Below are 19,387 nucleotides of genomic sequence, written 5' to 3'. Positions count from 1 at the left end.
AACGATTTATGTGACAAAACTAGTTGCCCCATAACAGTTGAAATGTCACTTATTGTAATTAAGTTTAGTTTACAAACGTTAAGGACTGTCTGATCTCTTCTGTACTATCGTGGTGTTACTTTACATCTGGACGGACTGTCATAAAGACCGGTGTTCTCTAGTAGTCTCTAGTGGTACCCATTGTGTATCTTACAACGACTGTACTGTGGAGGGTTTCGACGACATGCAACACAGATATTGCAATGTTTGTTGCATACATTCAGGTGCAGCCTACACGTTGGAATTCAGGGGTGACCCACTTTTTTTGTTGTCGAGTGTACATTGACGCGCTAATGGTGGTAAGTAGAGAGGTAATATTCTTCTTTTGTTCGTTCGTAGAAGAGCCATCTTACATAGTGATCTTTACGTTACTTGACGCGAAATTATTTCTTGGTCAAAGAAGCTTCGCTTCCAGACCTTCATCTCAGAAAACCATTTCGTGATGAATCCAGGTACGAAGTGACAGATGTAAATTCAGAAGATTTATTCAGGATAAAAGGTTTTTATGTCGTAATTGACAATACACTGTGCGCTTAAAATGAGTTGCGAGTTTTGACAGTTCCGCACAGGGCGAGTACGGGGAAGCGTAGTTGCCAGCGTGTGAGCAGCCGGCAGCAGAGACACGCTTGCCGTACACTGCGTCCGCCAGGCAGACATTGTTTGACGGCGAAGAAACGACAATAATAAACATGGCAGTTAAATTAATGATCCTTTATACATACTTACAGTTATGGTGTAAGTGGAGAGACCCCAAGCGCAGAGTGGTCACTGCATCCTGCTCGGAACTGGTACTGTCGCAGCCTGCAATTACAGCTCTCTCGTCTGTTCTTTCAACAGCCCTTCACGAGTGCACGGTCTCTTCAACTACCTCTTCGTATGGCTGACAGCTCGAAACCAATCCTGAGCGGTAACAGTTGCAGTGGTTTGTTTTGTCAGCGTTTCAACCTCACTGAGCGTCTCTTGCCACACTACCTTTCACCTGCGCCCATATGTTTTCTCAATAGCATTTAAATTTCCGCGATATGGAAGAAGCCTGATTAGTTTGTGCCCTTTCCCGATAGCCAGTTCGTGGACCTGATTGCGTGGAGTTTTGGCCTTGTAAAGTGCTGCAAGTTCCATTAACTCTGCCTTATTCGTGCCAGGTTCAGCTTTATCCGATGGAACATTTCTTTGCACCCAGAGCAAAATATCTGCTTTCCTCCACTGCATTGTCGGAGCTTTACCTATCACAACGGAGTTGTATAGTATTTGGAGGAATATTTTGCAGCAGAACATCAGAAAACCGCTCCATGAAAACTTCGCCATTCATTTCCTCACGATAGTCGCCGTGCTTCCCAGAACGAAACAACAGTAAACAGTTCGGAATGAAACCACGAGCGGAGCCAGCGCTTCCCCCCCCCCCCCCCCCCTTTTTTTTTACCCTGCCACCCTTGCTCGTGCTGTGCGATCCGTCCACGCCTTTGTCAACGCGTGACACGCATTAACTCACATCTCGTCCAACCACACAATGTCTTCGAACGAAAAATTCCTCACTGCACGTAATATCTGCCTCTCCACGCCACAATGTCGGTTCCGAGACGAAAACTTTTCGTGCCGGAAACCAAGCTCGTGTAAACACTTTCGAAATGACGACCTACCCCCATCGAACAGCTCTGCTTCTTGTGGCTGGAAAGAAGTTTATTTAAGGTAGGATATTCCTTGCGTTGATGGGCGTACACATCTCCGAATTGCACCCAGCTGGAATGCGTCCATCTTGGTTACCCGTCTGTCATAACACTGTTTATTTCCCTGAGTTTCTAATACAAACTGACCTGGTGTTGCTTCTTCACTAACGTCTTCCTTTCGTTCTTTCTCCTTGCCAGTTATCAGCACTGTTGATCGATGAATGTTACGTGCAGCGGCTGTTCTGTCCACCACTCTTGTAACATATAAAATCGCACCGCCGTTATGACACTCGAGTTCAAAATAACTGCGCACAGAGCACAAAAATTCGCGACCTTGGCCGCCGGTGAACGTTTTCTTGCACGACCTCTCTTATGGCGAATCTCGCGTTGTCATGCTGCACTGTTATTATCAACGCAACACCAACACAAAAACACTCGTTCCCAACACCTGAGCACAGCAGAACACTTCGAGGACAAAAAATAACACTTCACAAAGAGAGCTAACGAACGCAGAGGCTACTGAAACGCTATACCACGTGGTACTGTTTAGCCCAGCGTGGCAACAAGGGCCCAACCGAACCGTGCCACAGCGAAAGCCGGCTCGCCATTGGTATAACGTGGGCAACGGCGTCGCGTCGCCTCCTGCGAGCCAACGTCAAAAGTTGCAACTAATTTCAAACGCACTATAGTGTGTAGCTTGAAAATCCGATATATGGCAGTGAAGATTACAGATGAAACATTTCGGTTTTTATAGAAATACACAAAAGCATACAAGTTATTTATTAATCAATACCTTAATGATGTCACGACAGATTTAGAAGAAGAAGTGAAATACGAGAGTTGGAACTTAAATAGTGGCAACTATTTATTCACAACCGATACAAAAGAGTTATATGTTTGCACCTGTTACTGTCCTTGAAAGTAGTAACCAGCGTTGTGTAGAACCCGTTGCCAGCGATGTGGAAGGCGTAGTATACCGTCAGCGGTGCCTGTTCCGTTGACGGTGCGAATGGAGCGGTCTACTGCCGGCCGAACCTCTGGAACAGTTCTGAAGCGAATGCCACGAGGAGGTTCCTTCATCTTCGGAATCAAATGAACGTCAGTCACAAGGACAAAGTCCGGGGAGTATGGTGGATGGCACTGAACTTCCCGGTCCCATCGACCGAAGAGGGCAGCCACAGCTTGCTCTGTATGCGCCCGCGCATTGTCGTCCGAAATGATGGTGGATTGCGCATAAAATGTCGCCGCTTCTTTTGCAAAGCTGGTCGCAGGTGATGCTCCACAAACGAACAGTAATACAACGGTCTGCCGTGGAGGAATGTAATGCGTTAGGATAACACCATCACAGTCGTACACGAGAATCACCATAACTTTCATCAATCTGGGGTTCTGGCAACTTTGATAGGGTGATTCAAATATCTGCAGAACGAAAGGCTCACAAAGCGCAACAGGCAAGTGCGTTATAGTAAGCTACCCGTTGCGCAACACACTGCCGTTTACGTGCGAGTTAAAACGTATCTATGAATTAGCTAGACTTAAGGTCGTGTACTCATCGTTGCAGACGATCTGTCGCAGCCGTACTCCTGGATTCTTAGACAGCTACTGTAAAATTTAACTATAAAGTTAAATGAATGTTTAATCCAGTATAATGTTTTAACAGAGTGTTTATTACGATCTCAAAGAAAATCTAAGCATCTTTACAAAACTCAAATAAGTAGTAACATACTTACAATAATGAAATGAATCTTACTCAACAAGCTATATGCTTTCTGTCCAACTTCACACAAATTACTGACTGACTCTGCCAATATGGCTGCTCCTATATATAGAAATCCCAACAATCCTCAGTATTGTTGTAAAGGATTTTTAATAAAATTACAATTAAAACTGTTATCTAAATATTAATGTATGATTACATCAGTTGCATTGGCACTTACATAACGAATACATAAAACAAACTAACCATATGATATTTTATAAATGTGCAAATACTCAAATATGAAATATTAACAATACTTTCGATGTTTTTATTAATTACAGAAGATTCATGCTGAAGTGAACATTCCTACCAGTTACAGGACCTGCACGCTTCCATACAATTTCAGTGTACTAATTATCTTATTAGTAACTACTCCACAAGTACATGTTTGTCTACACCCCTATAGTATTTACGTCAGAAATTTTCTGTTTATGGTCGAAAATATTTTTTTTTAAATCGGTTCTAATGGACTGTTACGTCTCAGAGTGCGGTGAGTCTGTTTACTGAAATATGCAGCCATGCCAGGGACCAGGGAAAGAGCTGGGACAGAACACTCCATACTGGCACCAGACATTTCGTCAAAGTATAATACTTAGCCTTTTATTTTAAAGTGAAGCCAGAGTAAATTACACCAATCTACGAAATAAAATTAAGTGATGTGTTCATACATATTACAGCGATTCGTTACTGTGTAGCATCGGAAATCAAAGTTGTACGTTCGTCAGCTGTATCAGATTTTTCTGTTGCCATGCAGCTTTCCGTCGGTGTTCGTTGGTTCCTGATAACTGTCTTCATCACTACTCTTCAAATCAATATGTATCACTATTCTTTCCGTCTCCTGCTCGACGAAAGAGTCATGGCGCTGATATTCGTTCTCGCTATAGTCGTATTTAACCTTAATACACTCACTCGTGATTCATCTGGTGTGGATGAGTGGGAAATTGGAGACACAAGTTTTGGTTTTCAACATTCCAATTAATTTGATTGTAATAGAACGTTATGCAAGGTGTATCGTAGTAACTATTTATAGTTTTCTGAAATAACAGATGGCACGGAATTAAACACTTTTCTTAATAAAGCAATGTCCAGTAACACGTCGTCTGCAACTTGTGCTGGAATGAACGAAACTGTCGTAGTAATAAAAGTGCTGGAAGGACTTGTGACTGCGGAAGAAATGTGGAGCTGAGAGCACGGTCCTGGCGACGGCGCGTCACGCAGGTGCGCCGCAAACTGCTTTCTTATTGCGAAATTATTGTACACGGGGGGGAAAAGTCCCAAAACCTAGAGAGGAGTTGTGCGGCTTAAACGAAAGATAGTGGGAGTGATTCTACCTTTGAAAGATGACATCTATTCAAATTTCACCCCAGTCGCGTAAGAGAGGCGGTAGTAGCGCCACTATGAGGATGCCACTATGAGGCTTGGTTTAAATATTCACTGTAACGGTAGTGAGTGTTAGTTGTCGTCGACACTGGACGTGGTGAGTCGCTGTTAGACAAGAATGCTTTTAAAGGCGATAAAGATGACATTATCGACATCTCACTGAGTTTGTACGAGGTCTCGTAATAGGGCGCAGCAGGAAAACGTGGCAGGAACGTAGCCACCGCACACGGCTGCTGGCAGCGGTGGTGACGGGAATGTAAGGCTGGAAGACGGACGGCTGTATCACACTACCCGTGCGGCGTATCACTGTGTAGAGATGGGCAAAACTGTTCTTTTCAGAGATTGGATCGGAACTGTTCACTCCCTGAAGCGAATTAGCTCTTTTTCATGACTCACCACTCATTTACAATAGAAAATAAATGGAAGGCACATTGCCCTTTAAACTTGGTTTATTCCAGTACTATACCTGTATTTTGATCTTATTTCATCCTATTTTGAAGTAACACAGATAATGAGTAAGAACTTTTGTATTGTTTATTGAAATTTCCACGATATGACAAAGTTTTGGATTATTGATTTATTTCGCACTATCGTGGTTTTTTGGGTGATTGGAAAATGTTGTAACTTGAGATTTACATTAACAATATATTTGGCTATAATGTATTAAAATTTCATTAACCTCATACAAATACATCGCAAGCCATATATTTTTAAATTGAACGTTTCCTTCCGAAGACGCCTAAAATCGCAAAATCCGTACCAAAATAAGAAAAAAAAATATAAATTTGACTGTAAAACGAAAGTGCTGCATATAGCCTTACGCAGAATAAAACAAGGAAAATATTGGTGTATCACATTTTGCGATACGTTTATCGGTTCGCTCGTAATTAAAGCGTAAATTCGAGTGTCCATAATAAAAATCCTATAGTAAGAGGAGTCATCAGGAACCTAATCTGATCAGTTTAAACAAATAAAATAAAATAAAAACAATTGATGTATACATAACATAATAATGTAATATACATAGCGGTATTACTACAAAGAACAATATCCAGTAGAGACGAACTCCGATGCAGAGGCGCTGAGTCGAGCAGGTCGAGCCGCGAGCTGTATTACTGCATGAGCTGAGACCGCAGAGACCAGAGTGACACCTGAGTCGCTTTGCTCAACGCTCTGGCTAGAGTCGAGACGGTGGGGTGAGCGTTGAGCGGGCGAGTTCCGAGGGTGGGGGGAGCGGTGAACTCACCCGCTCCAAGACAAATCGTCCGTTCCCTTGCGAGCAGGTTTTTGCAAGTAGTTCCTATGTTATCCGCTAGGTGGCTCTCTGTCCTGTTGCTCGCATCAACTGCCCAGAGGGCAGGACGTGCGACTGAAACTATCGCCGACAGAGTGCGATGCGAAGTTAAGCTGCGCCAGACACTGCACACGGCAGATGACGCACAGAGACGGCACGGCATATGTGAAACACAAAATCCAATGGGGCACTGCACAATGCAGGCAGCCAAGGTAGAAGCAGGGCAGAGGCCGGCGCTGGCTGTGTTGTGTGGCGTGCACTGTGCTCTGACCAGCAGAGGCGCTGCTGATATGCTCCGTCTCTCTCTCTCTCTCTCTCTCTCTCTCTCTCTCTCTCTCTGCCGTGGGAAACGTTTGGAGCTACCGTTCTTTTTTTCTGAATCACTGATTGTTCACTCCTTTGAAAGATGCAACTCTATGCATTAGTTCAAGAGCGGATCCCCCATCTCTATCACTGTGCAGCTGCAGCAATAGTCTGAGCAGCAGCTGGCACTGCTGTGACGCGACCAGCTGTCGCTACTTTGGCCACTTCGAGGACAGCTCTGAGCCAGACGCCGTGCAGCCCTGTGGCCTCAAGCGTGAGCTCACTGAAAGGCAAAATGGAGGACTGTTCTGTTTTGTTATGAAAGCTGGTTCTGCCTCTGGGCCAGTGGTGGCTGTGTGTTGCTTAGAAGGAGGCCAGCAGGGGACCTCCAGCCAACTTAAACACACCGGACCTACACCTGGATGATCGGATGACGGCATTCTGCACAAATAGCATTAACCGTCCCTGTATTGACCGACCGAGTGCAACAGGCACGGAACTCCAACCCACAAACTGGTATCCCGCAGCTGTACATCACAATGGATGCACGTTTGCATGCTTGCATTCGACAATCTGGCGCTTACACCGGCTATTAACGTTCCAGCGATTCACATTTGCAATGGCTTATCTCGCGCTTACATTAACCTGTGACCTTGCAATGTTAATCATTTCCATACGAAGGGGTTATTTCAATAGTGGTACAAGTCTACTTTTGTTCATTGTGAGATGCAGAGTCCTAAAGTTAAATGAGCACTGAAAAATCTGCAGTTGAGATACCAGAAATATTCAAGCATATGGCTTCTTGCTAGAGATGAACCTTTTTCCTGTTTGTTTGGATCATTAACTTCAGAAGCATTATTGACAGAAAAGTGGAGGTAATGGACTTTTACCACTATTTAAATAAGCCCTTCATATGTTACCTAGACAAATGTATTCCAGAAATTTCATTACTCTACAGTAATTATGTTGTGATTTTTTCCGTCAGTATATTTAAATATAAAGAAAATTGCAAATAAATTTATAGATGTTAATTAAATTTGCAGCTACCGCAATCTAAAATAGATTCTGATCGAAAATGTACGAAACGTAGGTGTGAATGACAAGTATGTACGCAGGAAATTGCATACTGGAGGCAGGAAATTGAACTTGCAGTGCCAGTTCTGTAATTAGGAAGCCTACCTTTTCGCACTTTGGTAGAAAAACAATGCTACGAATTTTAATGCTGGAAACTAAGTGATCAAATTTCATAGAATATATTCAGTGACTTATAATAAAAAGCTAAGTTCAGTAGTTCATTGTTTCCACGGTAAGAGTACGCACCAGAAATGTCAGTGAGAAGCGGCGGCTTTTGTACAAGAAGTAAACCATTTGCAGACTCTGTATTACTGTAAGTAGTATTTATGTTCATGTCCTCTGACAATACGAGAAAATCTTTTGCTCTGCATCGGTACAATTCGCGCTATTTCTGCGGTGACATGTCGCAGTCTGTATAATTTCCTCGAATGTTTACAGGCCCCATAATACAGGAAAACACTGCACCCAAGATGCGGCCGAACATAGTGTTCGACGATAGACGTTTGTCCCCTAGAACTTAGAACTAGTTAAACCTAACTAACCTAAGGACATCACACACATCCATGCCCGAGACAGGATTCGAACCTGCGACCGTAGCGGTCGCGCGGTTCCAGACTGCAGCGCCTAGAACCGCTCGGCCACTCCGGCCGCCTCGTGAATAAATTGTGTGCAAGAATAAAAATAGTTTAAACGCGTAGTGTGAAAATGTACTGCCTATGTGTGTGTTTAAATGACTGAGAATGATTGAGAGATGACTTTAAAGATTGAAAGTAGCATACGTGTGAATGGTGACTAGCCATGTTGCTTGAATCTTGTACAATGTCGGCCATATTGTGCAATGTAACTTGCGTATTGTTGGATCGGAATGTAATCGTCTGAATAATGAGATTTCGCGGAATTTGGAAAAAAAATTACTGATTGGAAACTGTATATTTAATTTAATACTGAGAAAAATAAATTTGAATGAAAAATGTGCTTGGAATCAATTGTGGATGCGCGAGTGCTGCGTCTTACCGTACATGTCTTGATGCGAAGATTGCATTTCCAGTCCAAATTGTCTCCAGATTTCATTCGTTTTCTTCAATATTTAGTTGTAGTACAGATACAATAATGAGTCCTGGCACACAGTCGCCAGTTTAACAAATAAAAAATTAAATAAAATAATAATAATAATATATAATAATAATAATAATAATAATAAGTTTGTAATAATAATAATTATTGTTTGTTTGGTTGAGTAAGTAATTGAGAGATTAAAATTTACGCCGTGAATTTATCGAGCTCCGCACGTCCGAAGATGTACGGAACGTAGCCAGGGCTCATTATATATTTTTTGTAGACAAAAGCTGATATCTGACCTCAGCTTAAATCATGACAATGGAGTGACTAAAACTACTAAAACAAAGAAAAGCATACGATTAAATAAAACATATATTCATTTTAACATATACATTACGATTTAAATGACACTTACGTAAAATTATAGGAAAATAATTGCAGATCATTCTCAAATGAGAGCGACTTATTGATTCTGCGCCTCTTTTCTGCAAATAAATATCAATATGGCTAACTGTGGAGCTGCACAAAATATTACTTGCTTGTAGGACAACGAATGACATAAGAGTGTGCTGATGTCTACTGGCTGTGACAAGAGAGCAGTTATAATACCTTTATTTTGCTTTACCTTATCTTAAAAACTCGGTACATATAATCTAATTTCGGTAAATTAAATGTCGTCTGTGTCGAGTGCAAATGGTTGCTTAAACCTCCCAGGAATTGATCAAATCACACACAGTCTGAAGCATTACTCCCCCAGATGGAAGTCGGCATGGTGCCTGTTGTATTCAATCCCGATGCAATTTCTGTGTTTCATCGTCAATGTGAAGGTCCACAGTTACAGAAAACCGCAGCAGTCCATCGGAAACTACTACTGGTCTCCCAGGAATGGATCTAAACACTGATAGTCTGAAGCATTACTCCCCTGGACAGAAGTCGGCATGGAGCCTGTTGTATTCAATCCCGATGCAATTTCTGTGTTTCATCTTCAATGTGAAGGTCCACAGGTTACAATAACCTCCAGCTGACTATAGGAAACTACTTGAAACACAGAAATTGTGTAGGGGATTGAATACAATAGGCCCCTTGCCGACTTCTGTCCAGGGGATAATGCTTCAGACTGCCTGTGCTTTGATCCATTCCTGGGCAGCCAGTAGTAGTTGCCGATGGACAGATGTAGGTTTCCTGTAACATGTGACCTTCGCATTGACGATGAAACACAGATATTCCATCGGGATTAAATACACCAGGCTCCATGCCGACTTCTGTGCAGGGGAGTAATGATTCAAACGTACTTTGCTTTGATCCATTCCTGAAAATCCAGTAGTAGTTTACGATGGACTCCTTGCGGTTAAATGTAACCGGTGGACATTGATATTGACGATGAAACTCAGAAATTCCATCGGGATTGAATACAAGTGGCATTATGCTGACTTATGGCCCGGGGAGTAATGCTTCAAACGATCTTTGATTTGATCCATTCCTGGGAGTACAGTAGTAGTTTCCGATGGACAACTGGAGGTTTCCTGTAACCTGTGGAATTTCGCATTGACGATGAAACACAGAAATTGCATCGGGATTGAATACATCAGGCTCCATGCCGACTTCTGTATAGGGGAGTAATGCTTCATACGTTCCTTTCTTTGATCCATACCTTGGAGACCAGAAATAGTTTCCTATGGGCAGCTGGAGGTTAACTGTAACATGTGGACCTTTAATTGACAGTGAAACACAGAAATTGCATCGCGATTGAATACAACGGGCTCCATGCCGACATCTGTCCAGGGAGTAATGCTTCGGACTGTCTGTGATTTTTATCCATTCCTGGGAGACCAGTAGAAGTTTCCGATGGACAGCTGGAGGTTAACTGTAACCTGTGACCTTCATATTGACGATGAAACACAGAAATAGCATCGGGATTGAATATAAAAGGCATTATGATGACTTATGTCGAGAAAGTAATGCTTCAAGTGTCCTTTGCTTTGATCCATTCCTGGGAGGACATTAGTAGTTTCCGATGGACAGCTGGAGGTTCCCTGTAACCTGTGGACCTAGTAATATTGTTGGGATTTCCGTCGTATGAAAGCTTTGAGTACCCTTGGAAAGGCATTCACCTATCTGTATATTAAATGATTAACTTATGAGATGAGACATATTCTTTGAAAGTCATTTTTGTAATATAATGTACATAACTGTAAAGATGCGCATCTAGCGCGGACGCTAATACATCGATTGCGCAGTCAAAGAAACATTTCAACAGAAGCTGATCTGACGTTCCGCTTCGATCTAAATAAAAGATGACAGTAACAAACTTTTGTAGATCTTCAGATTTTTAATGTACTTCTGCTTGTAATGTGAAAGCGTAAAGAAGGTCGACTTTAAGCTATAAAAGTGAGCGGTCTTGCCAGCGTGCAGACAACACTATTAATTAATAAAATTCAAGAAATTTATGTTCGAAACTGTAAATCGGCAAGTTATTGTTATGAAGGTGTTGAACAGTGCAAGAATCGTCTTTAACGAAGGAGAAAAGTAATGACTGTAATTTGTGACAAAAACGTAAACCAAGGAGACAGCACAGGACAGGCTGAAATCTGATCGCACCATACAGTTAGAAAAGTACTTATGTAAGTTATACTGTTTATAAATAAGCCCTAATTTTCTAGTGAGAATTGTTTGAATATATTTAGTGTTTATCAGATTTCTTATTCTGTTCTTTTCCTTTATACTTTTTTAACCTCCATGCCACATTATTTTTATAAATGTCTAACAGCCTTTACTACAGCAGAGAATATTGCGGCATCCTGGTCGTGTACAGAAGGCCGCCCCTTGTCTTCTATACAACTCATAGATTCCCCATTAATTAATGATTTCATTTGCAAATGCAATTTTTTTTGTACTGTTCATTGTTAAAGGTCCCTTAGGTAATTATAAAATTTATACTACTTACGTAAAGAAATACGGGTTGTTCTTTTCCAAATAATAGAAGTCTTTGCGGTACCAAAAACTAGCCTCCTTCTGACACCGATCAGGAGCCGACCAGAAGACGGACGTCTTCGACCGCTTTCGTGTCACCTGTGGCAAAGCTGTGCCAAACTGGGAACATGACATTCTAGTATGAAACACAGATTTAAATTGAAAGAATTGAAATATATTTAACCTAATTTTTTATCATACTAGAACCTTCACAATGACGATGAAACACATAAATTGCATCGGGATTGATTACAACAGGCTCCATGCCTAAAATAGGCCATTCCTGGGAGACCAGTAGTATTTTCCCATGGACAGCTGGAGGTTTCCTGTAACCTACGGACCTTCACATTGACGATGAATCACAGAAATTGCATCGGGATTGAATACAACAGCCACCATGCTGATTTCTGTGCAGGGGAGTAATGCTTGAAACGTTCTTTGCTTTGATCCATTCCTAGGAGTCCAGTAGTAGTTTCCGAAATACAGCTGGAGGTTATCCGTAACCTGTGGACCTTCACATTGACGATGAATCACAGAAATTGCATCGGGATTGAATACAATAGGCTTCAAGGCGACTTCGTTCCAGGTGAGTAACACTTCGAACGGTCTATGTTTGGATCCCTTCCTGGGAGTTGAGTAGTAGTTTTCGGTGCACGACTGCAGATTTACTGTAACCCTTGGACCTTCACATTGACGATGAAACACAGAAATTTCATAGGGTTTGAATACAACAGGCACCATGCCGACATATGCCTAGGTGACAAACGCTTCAAATGGTCTGTTTTTGAAACCTTCCCAGATAGTTCAGTAGTAGTTTTCGCTGCACCACTGCGGGTTTTGCTGTAGCCCTTGCACCTCTACATCGACGATATAACACAGAAATTGCATCGGGATTGAAGACAGTAGCACCTTGCAGACTTCTATCCATGTGAGTAACGCTTCAAACGGTCTGTGTTTGGAACCTTTCTTTGGAGTTCAGTAGTAGTTTTCGATTGACAACTGCAGGATTAATGTAACCATTGGACCTTCTCATTGACGATGAAACACAGAAATCTCATCGGGATTGAGTGCAACAGCCACCAACCGACTTTTGTCCAGGTGAGTAACCCTTTTTGGGAGTTCAGTAGGAGTTTCCGATTCACTAATGCGTGTTTACTGTAATCTTTGGATCTTTACATTGACGATGAAACACAGAAATACCAACAACATTGAATACAACAGGCACCACGCCGACTTCGGTCCGAGTGAGTGGCGCTTCGAATATGTGGCGCTGGAATATGTGGCTCTCTTAGGAGTTCCGTAGTTGTTTCGTATGCACCCTTGCAAGTCTACTGTAAACCTTGTACCTTCACACTGACGATGAAACATAGAAATTGCATCGGAATTGTATACAACAGGTACTTTAACAAATAATAAATATAAATAAAATATAATAATATTAATATATAATAATTTGTAAAATAATAATAATTGTTGTTGTTTGGTTGAGTAATTGATAGGATAAAGTTTACGCCGTGAATTCATCGAGCTTCCCACGTCCGAAGATGTACGGAACGTAGCCAGGGCTCATTATATATATATATATATATTTTGTAGACAACGTCTGCTATCTGACCTCAGCTTCAATCATGAAAATGGAGTGACTAAAACTACTAAAACAAAGAAAAGCATACGATTAAATAAAACATATATTCATTTTAACATATACATTACGATATAACTGATACTTACGTAAAATTATAGGTAAATAATTGCAGATCATTCGCAACTGAGAGCGACTTATTAATTCTGCTCCTGTTTTCTGCTAATAAATATCAATATGGCTAAGCGTTGGCCGCACAAAATATTACGTCCTTCTAGGACAACGAATGACATAAGAGTGTGCTGATGCCTACTGGCTGTGACAAGAGAGCGGTGTTAATTGCTTTATTTTGCATTCTCTTGTCTTAAAAAATCTATACATATAATCAAAGTTAACTAAATATTGTCTGTGCTCGAGTGCAAATGGTTCCTTAAAGTAACATGCAGACTTCTGTCTAGGTGAGTAACGCTTTAAACGGTCTGTGTTTGGTTCCTTTCCTTGGAATTCAGTAGTAGCTTCCGATGCACCACTGCAAATTTACTGCAAACCTTGGACCTTCACATTGACAATCAACCACTGGAATTGCATCGGGATTGAATACAACTGGTGCCATGCCGAGTTCTGTCCAGGTGAATAACGCTTCAAACGGTCTGCGTTTGGAACCTTTCTGAGAGATCAGTAGTAGTGTACGATTCACTAATGCAAGTTTACTGTAAACCTTAGACCTTCACATTGACGATGAAACACAGAAATAGCAACGGGATTGAATACACCATGCCCACCTCGGACCGAGTGAGTAACGCTTCGGAAGGACTGGGAATACAGCCTCTCCTGAGTTCAGTAGTAGTTTCCGATGCACCCTTGCAGGCCTACTGTAAACCTTGGACCTTCACATTGACGATCGAACACAGAGATTGTAACGGGATTGAATACAACAAGTACCATGCCGACTTCTGTCCAGGTGAGTAACTGTTCAAACGATCTGTGTTTGGATCCTTTCCTGGGAGTTCAGAGTTTTTGATGCACCATTGCAAGTTTACTGTAAGCCTTGGACTTTCACACTGACGATGAAACAATGCCGACTTCTGTCCAGGTGAGTAACGCTTCACAAGGTCTATGTTTGTAACCTTTCCTGGGAGTTCAGTAGCAGTTTCCGATGCACTAATGCAGGTTTACTATAACCCTTGGACTCTCACATTGATGATGAAGCACAGATGTTGAATAGGAATTGAATACAACATATAACATGCCAACTTTTGTGCAGGAGAGGAACGCTTCAAAAGATCAGTGTTTGGAATCGTTCCTGGGAGTCCAGTAGTAGTTATCGATGCACCACTGCAGGTTTACTGTATCCCTTGGACCTTCACATTGGCGATGGAACATAGAAATTACATCGAGATTGAATACAACAGGCACCATGAATACTTCTGTCCAAGGTGAGTAACGATTCAAACGGTCTGTGTTTGCAACCTTTCCTTGGAGTTCAGTAGTAGTTTTTGATGCACCACTGCAGGTTTTCTGTAACCCTTGGACCTTCAAATTGACGATGAAACACAGTAATTGCATCGGGATTGAATACAACAAGCACCATGCCGACATCTGCCTTGGTGAGTAACGCTTCAAACGGTCTGTCTTTTGACCTATCCCGGGAGTTCAGTAGTAGTTTCCGATTCTTTAATACATGTTTACTGTAATTCTTGGACCTTCGCGTTGACATTGAAACACAGAAATAGCAACGGGATTGAATACAACAGGCACCATGCCGACTTCTGTCCGAGTGAGTAACGCTTCGAAAGGACTGGGCTTGGAGCCTCTCCTAGGAGTTCAGTAGTAGCTCGTTAGGAACCAACATATCGTGTTTCACTAAAGCAGTGTAGAGTGCTTCGCTGGCCACAGTATTTTCCTCGTCGAAAGTGTATACTAGTAGTGTTGTTGACCCTGTATGAACGAAACTTGTTATCTTAGAGGTGCGACTCTGCTTAGTTTACAAATAAGTGTCCACACAAATTTCATATGCTAAGGCACTACAAGACTGTAGTCACGTCGGAAATACAAAATTTTCTTCTCTACCAGTTGCCATGATTTAGGCATGACGCAAGATGGCAAGAAAATAAGAGGACATACAGCAAGAGTAATAATAACCCTGAAAACATTATTGATACTTTTAATATTAAATATGATTTACTTTCAGCTGTACACATGTGTATCAGAGAACTGCCACTATTTTTTCAGTGCCTGATAAGACATTGTCAATGTTAGTGGAGCACAGCATGTTCATCTTAGATCGCACTTACCGTCAGCCTGCAGTATAGGTTTAGGAAGCATCAGGGACGCGCAGCAGTAACCTAAGACTCGTCGAGTGATGTTTCAGATTCGTAAGCTTTTCCTATAGTTTGTCACCTGGCGCAACTCGTTGGTAGAGCTGCTGTCCACATATCGTTGAGAAGCGAATTCCTTCCTTAATCCACTAACAATAAATTTCCTTAAATCCACTCAATATGGAGAAGCATGGGTAAGGACCTAATAATCGAGACCCTTAGGAAAGGAAATTCACACCCCGCTAGCGACTGCATTTAAATTAAACACGGGTTAACTTCATTGTTCTTTCCAAATGTTCCTCGTACTGTCTGAATTCAGCTATCAATTGATTTAGTATTTCACTCAAAAGAGTCTCTACAAGGAATGAAAAACATTAGTTTTAATCTTCTGCATATATACTGTTTCACTTAATAGCGTCAGTATCAATTCTTGGAAATGTTTAATATAGGGTGTATTTTTCAGCGCAGTGTAAAACTACATGACCAAGAACTATTAAGCAAGATTCGTGGATTACCCGTAGGCAAGACTCACATTAAGAAGACCGAGGAGAATAGAACTCTAAATCTGTAGATCAGTAGGGACCAATCTACAGATATTACAACACTCATCCTTCTTGCAAGCTTACTGACTTACTAATGTCATCACATAGAACATCATGTTAGTGTTACTGTGCTTGGTCCAAATTTCCTGCCATCTCTCTGAATCATCGGAATCGGTGTCACCTGATTATGCAGACAACTAATCTTAATATTTATCAAACATGTACCATTACATGTGTGCCAATATCAGTGTGACATTTTTTATACCTTAGTGGTAAGAGTGTTTTCCATTGAAGACAATTTTCTAACGTAACAGTTGTCTGTATAACTATTTTATGATGCAACAATTTTCCAGTGTTGCCATTTTCCAGTGTATCTTTTGCGGTGTAACCATTCTCCAGTGTTACCATTTTCAGTGTAACCATTCTCCAGCATAGCCATTTTGAACTGTATCTGTTTCAAAGTAACCATTTTCCAATGTAACTGACTCTGATTTTACCTTTTACCTTGTAACAATATCCAGTCTAAACTTTTTCCAGTGCAACCACCTCCTCATTTACCATTTCCTGGTGTAACCTCTAGCGTTAAAAGGTTTTTTTTTTGCTTTTCACATTTAACCAAATATACTATTGATGATGATAATTTATGGCAATGTTTGCCGACAAGATAAAGAATGCAACTTTTAACACTAGATTGCGTACTCACGGCAGTTCTCCTTGGCCGTTTTTTGGTACGACTTGGAAAGAGAGAAAAATTAATGAATGATCACCGATGCGTCGGTTCTCGATTGTGTTCAGGAGACGTACAGATTGATTGCGCGAAAATAGTTTCTCAAATGACCTCTTAACTCGGATTGCTTTTCACGCAATCAGACTCTTCAATGAAATTACCTGAGGGACCTATTTGAATAATTAAAAAAAAATTGGAAATGAATTCAAAACTGTGAAATTTTGTAAAAAAAGTTGTCAGATCGGAAATTGAACACATTAATTGTCTCCCAAATACAATCGAGACACCGCGATAAAGAGCGAACCTGTAACAAAGTTCATTTAAACATAAACATTATTTGTGGTTAATTTAAAGAAAAGAATAAGCATAGATTTTCTGTACAGTGAAGCATCAATATATTCTTAAAGAACAAAGGCGTTAAACTATAAACATTAACAAATTTACAATGAATACAAAAGTTACATTTTTATGTTTTTCTCATACATGGAACAGTCCAACAATCGCTGCTTTTGTATGTGTGATATATTGTAAAAATTAAATGTCCTGGCGTGCGCGTAAGTATTTTTTATCGTCCCAAGGTTTACAAAAGCGTTTATCTTTTCTTGGTGATAACGTGGTTTTTCACACTAAATTAAATATAACTTCTAGCGGTGCTACACAACACGTCTTAACAAGTCGGCGACCAAACATCAAAGGTAATGAAGTACATGTTAACATATCGGCGACCAAAAGTACAACTAACTATAAAGACTCTAGAATTTTCCTAACAAATGATAAATTGTTCTTTCTTCTGTTTCGCAGCTTCTTGCTATCAAGCGCTGCGGCAATGATTTTAAATATCTGCGCCCAGCGAGTCATAGTGTTTAAAAGTACCTTTTAAACCCTGGCCGTGCGTCTTGGTATAGGCGCACGTTATAAACAGATTTCGTTTCTTTACTCTCGCGTTGTCATGCTTAGTATCATTACAAACTACAGCTCGATGGCTGTCCTTTTCTCATATGCAAAATGTCTGAAATCCAATAATACCACATTGCTTCCCGCGTGAGGAGCGATGACTCCGTCAGGATCATCGCGACTCACGTGTAGTCGTGATTTATTGCATTCGTGAAACAAGTTAGTATTGCTTGCAAAAATTCTTTACAATAGATTTTACACACTACATCAGACAACGTGGTTAACATACAGAGCATCAGGTAAGTATATTCGTACGACTGAAATTGATAGTAATTTGTCCATAGGGTAACTACATGACAATTGGACTGTGCTCTTTCTAATGTATTGTGCAAGGATAACAAATGTTCATTTCTCGGTAAAAGATAATGAAATTAAGATATAGATACACATACATAGATACGTTATACATGGCATAATAAATATTAAAAAATAACAAAGAAATAAATTACTTGACTTCGCAGGAAGTCTGGGTGCTGTGTGCACTAGTGGAAAAAATATGTTACAAAAAATTGACATTCTTGTTTTACAATGACATATTACAGGAATATTTTTATCATTGTTTCGTCGAAGATTTTTTGCAGTAAATACGTAGCACTTTACTTATTTGTGGCTTTCATGACCTGTAAAAAAAATGTTTCACTACACTTGGGTAGGTATGAGTTGCACTGGGAGTGGTAGAACATCGGGTATAAATGATAGCACTGCACTTGAAAGGGGAAATTGATTACACTTACACAGTGGAGGAAAAGTAGGGCATCACTTTCACTGTGGAAGTTGTCGTGGATCAGGAACTGGAAGATTGGTTCTGCAACATGTTGAGCCGTATGGTGGCGGTCTCTATTTCACTTGACACGTGTCCGTGCTTCCATTTATGTTTTCGTACATGAAAAATACAGAAAAAAATCTATATTAGAATGTGCTTACTTACTAATAACTTAGTCTAAAAGAAAATTGGATTAGGTAAGGATAACAATTGTTTATGTACATAAGGTCTCATTCTCTTAGGAATGCTTAGTTCTCATATTTATCTATTTTTCTGGTTTTATTTGGTTCGACACGTTTTCGTCATTACTCGGCCTGGTCAGTAAATTCGGTAGCAATTGTCAGAATCGAGCTTAAGACTCTTCCGATTAGTGTCTTTATAATTTCACAAGGTACATGTGTGCTTAATTCATTGCTTTGTCATATTTTATTTTGAATGCATTTCAAACACATTTGGCATCCGCGCTCGTTGTGCAAAGAAAAATTGATTGTTGAGCGCTCAGCGTACATAGTGTTACGTCCGTTGGTCACAATCACGTGATAATAACTTGACAGTTCCACAACGCTAGCAGCAGTACTCTGCGAGAAGCAGAGCGTTTGGTGTGTACTAGAGATGGGCAAACTGAAACACTTGACTGTTTCGAAACAAATGAAACAGTACAATGTAATGTTTCGATACGCTGTTTCGAAACAGTGAAACAGTTTGTGTTTTGTAATCAAATAAACCTACACATTTTATCATCTTGAATGTCTACTGTATAAGTATGTCCATATAAACACAAATGAGGTGCGAGAGCGCTAATCATTTCGCAGAAAGTATGAAACTATCACTTGGGCGTCTTGGCTGTTTCGTATTTCCGGCAGCAAATGCGCTGCTTTCGTGTTGTGTGACTTTCATACTTTTCAATTGGCTGAGGACAGCCATAGCTGAAGACAGAAGAACCACCAGGAACGGAACTG

The sequence above is a fragment of the Schistocerca cancellata genome, chromosome 5 (assembly GCF_023864275.1).
Source record: "Schistocerca cancellata isolate TAMUIC-IGC-003103 chromosome 5, iqSchCanc2.1, whole genome shotgun sequence".
Lineage (NCBI taxonomy): Eukaryota > Metazoa > Arthropoda > Insecta > Orthoptera > Acrididae > Schistocerca > Schistocerca cancellata.
This window is presented reverse-complemented; position numbering follows the sequence as displayed.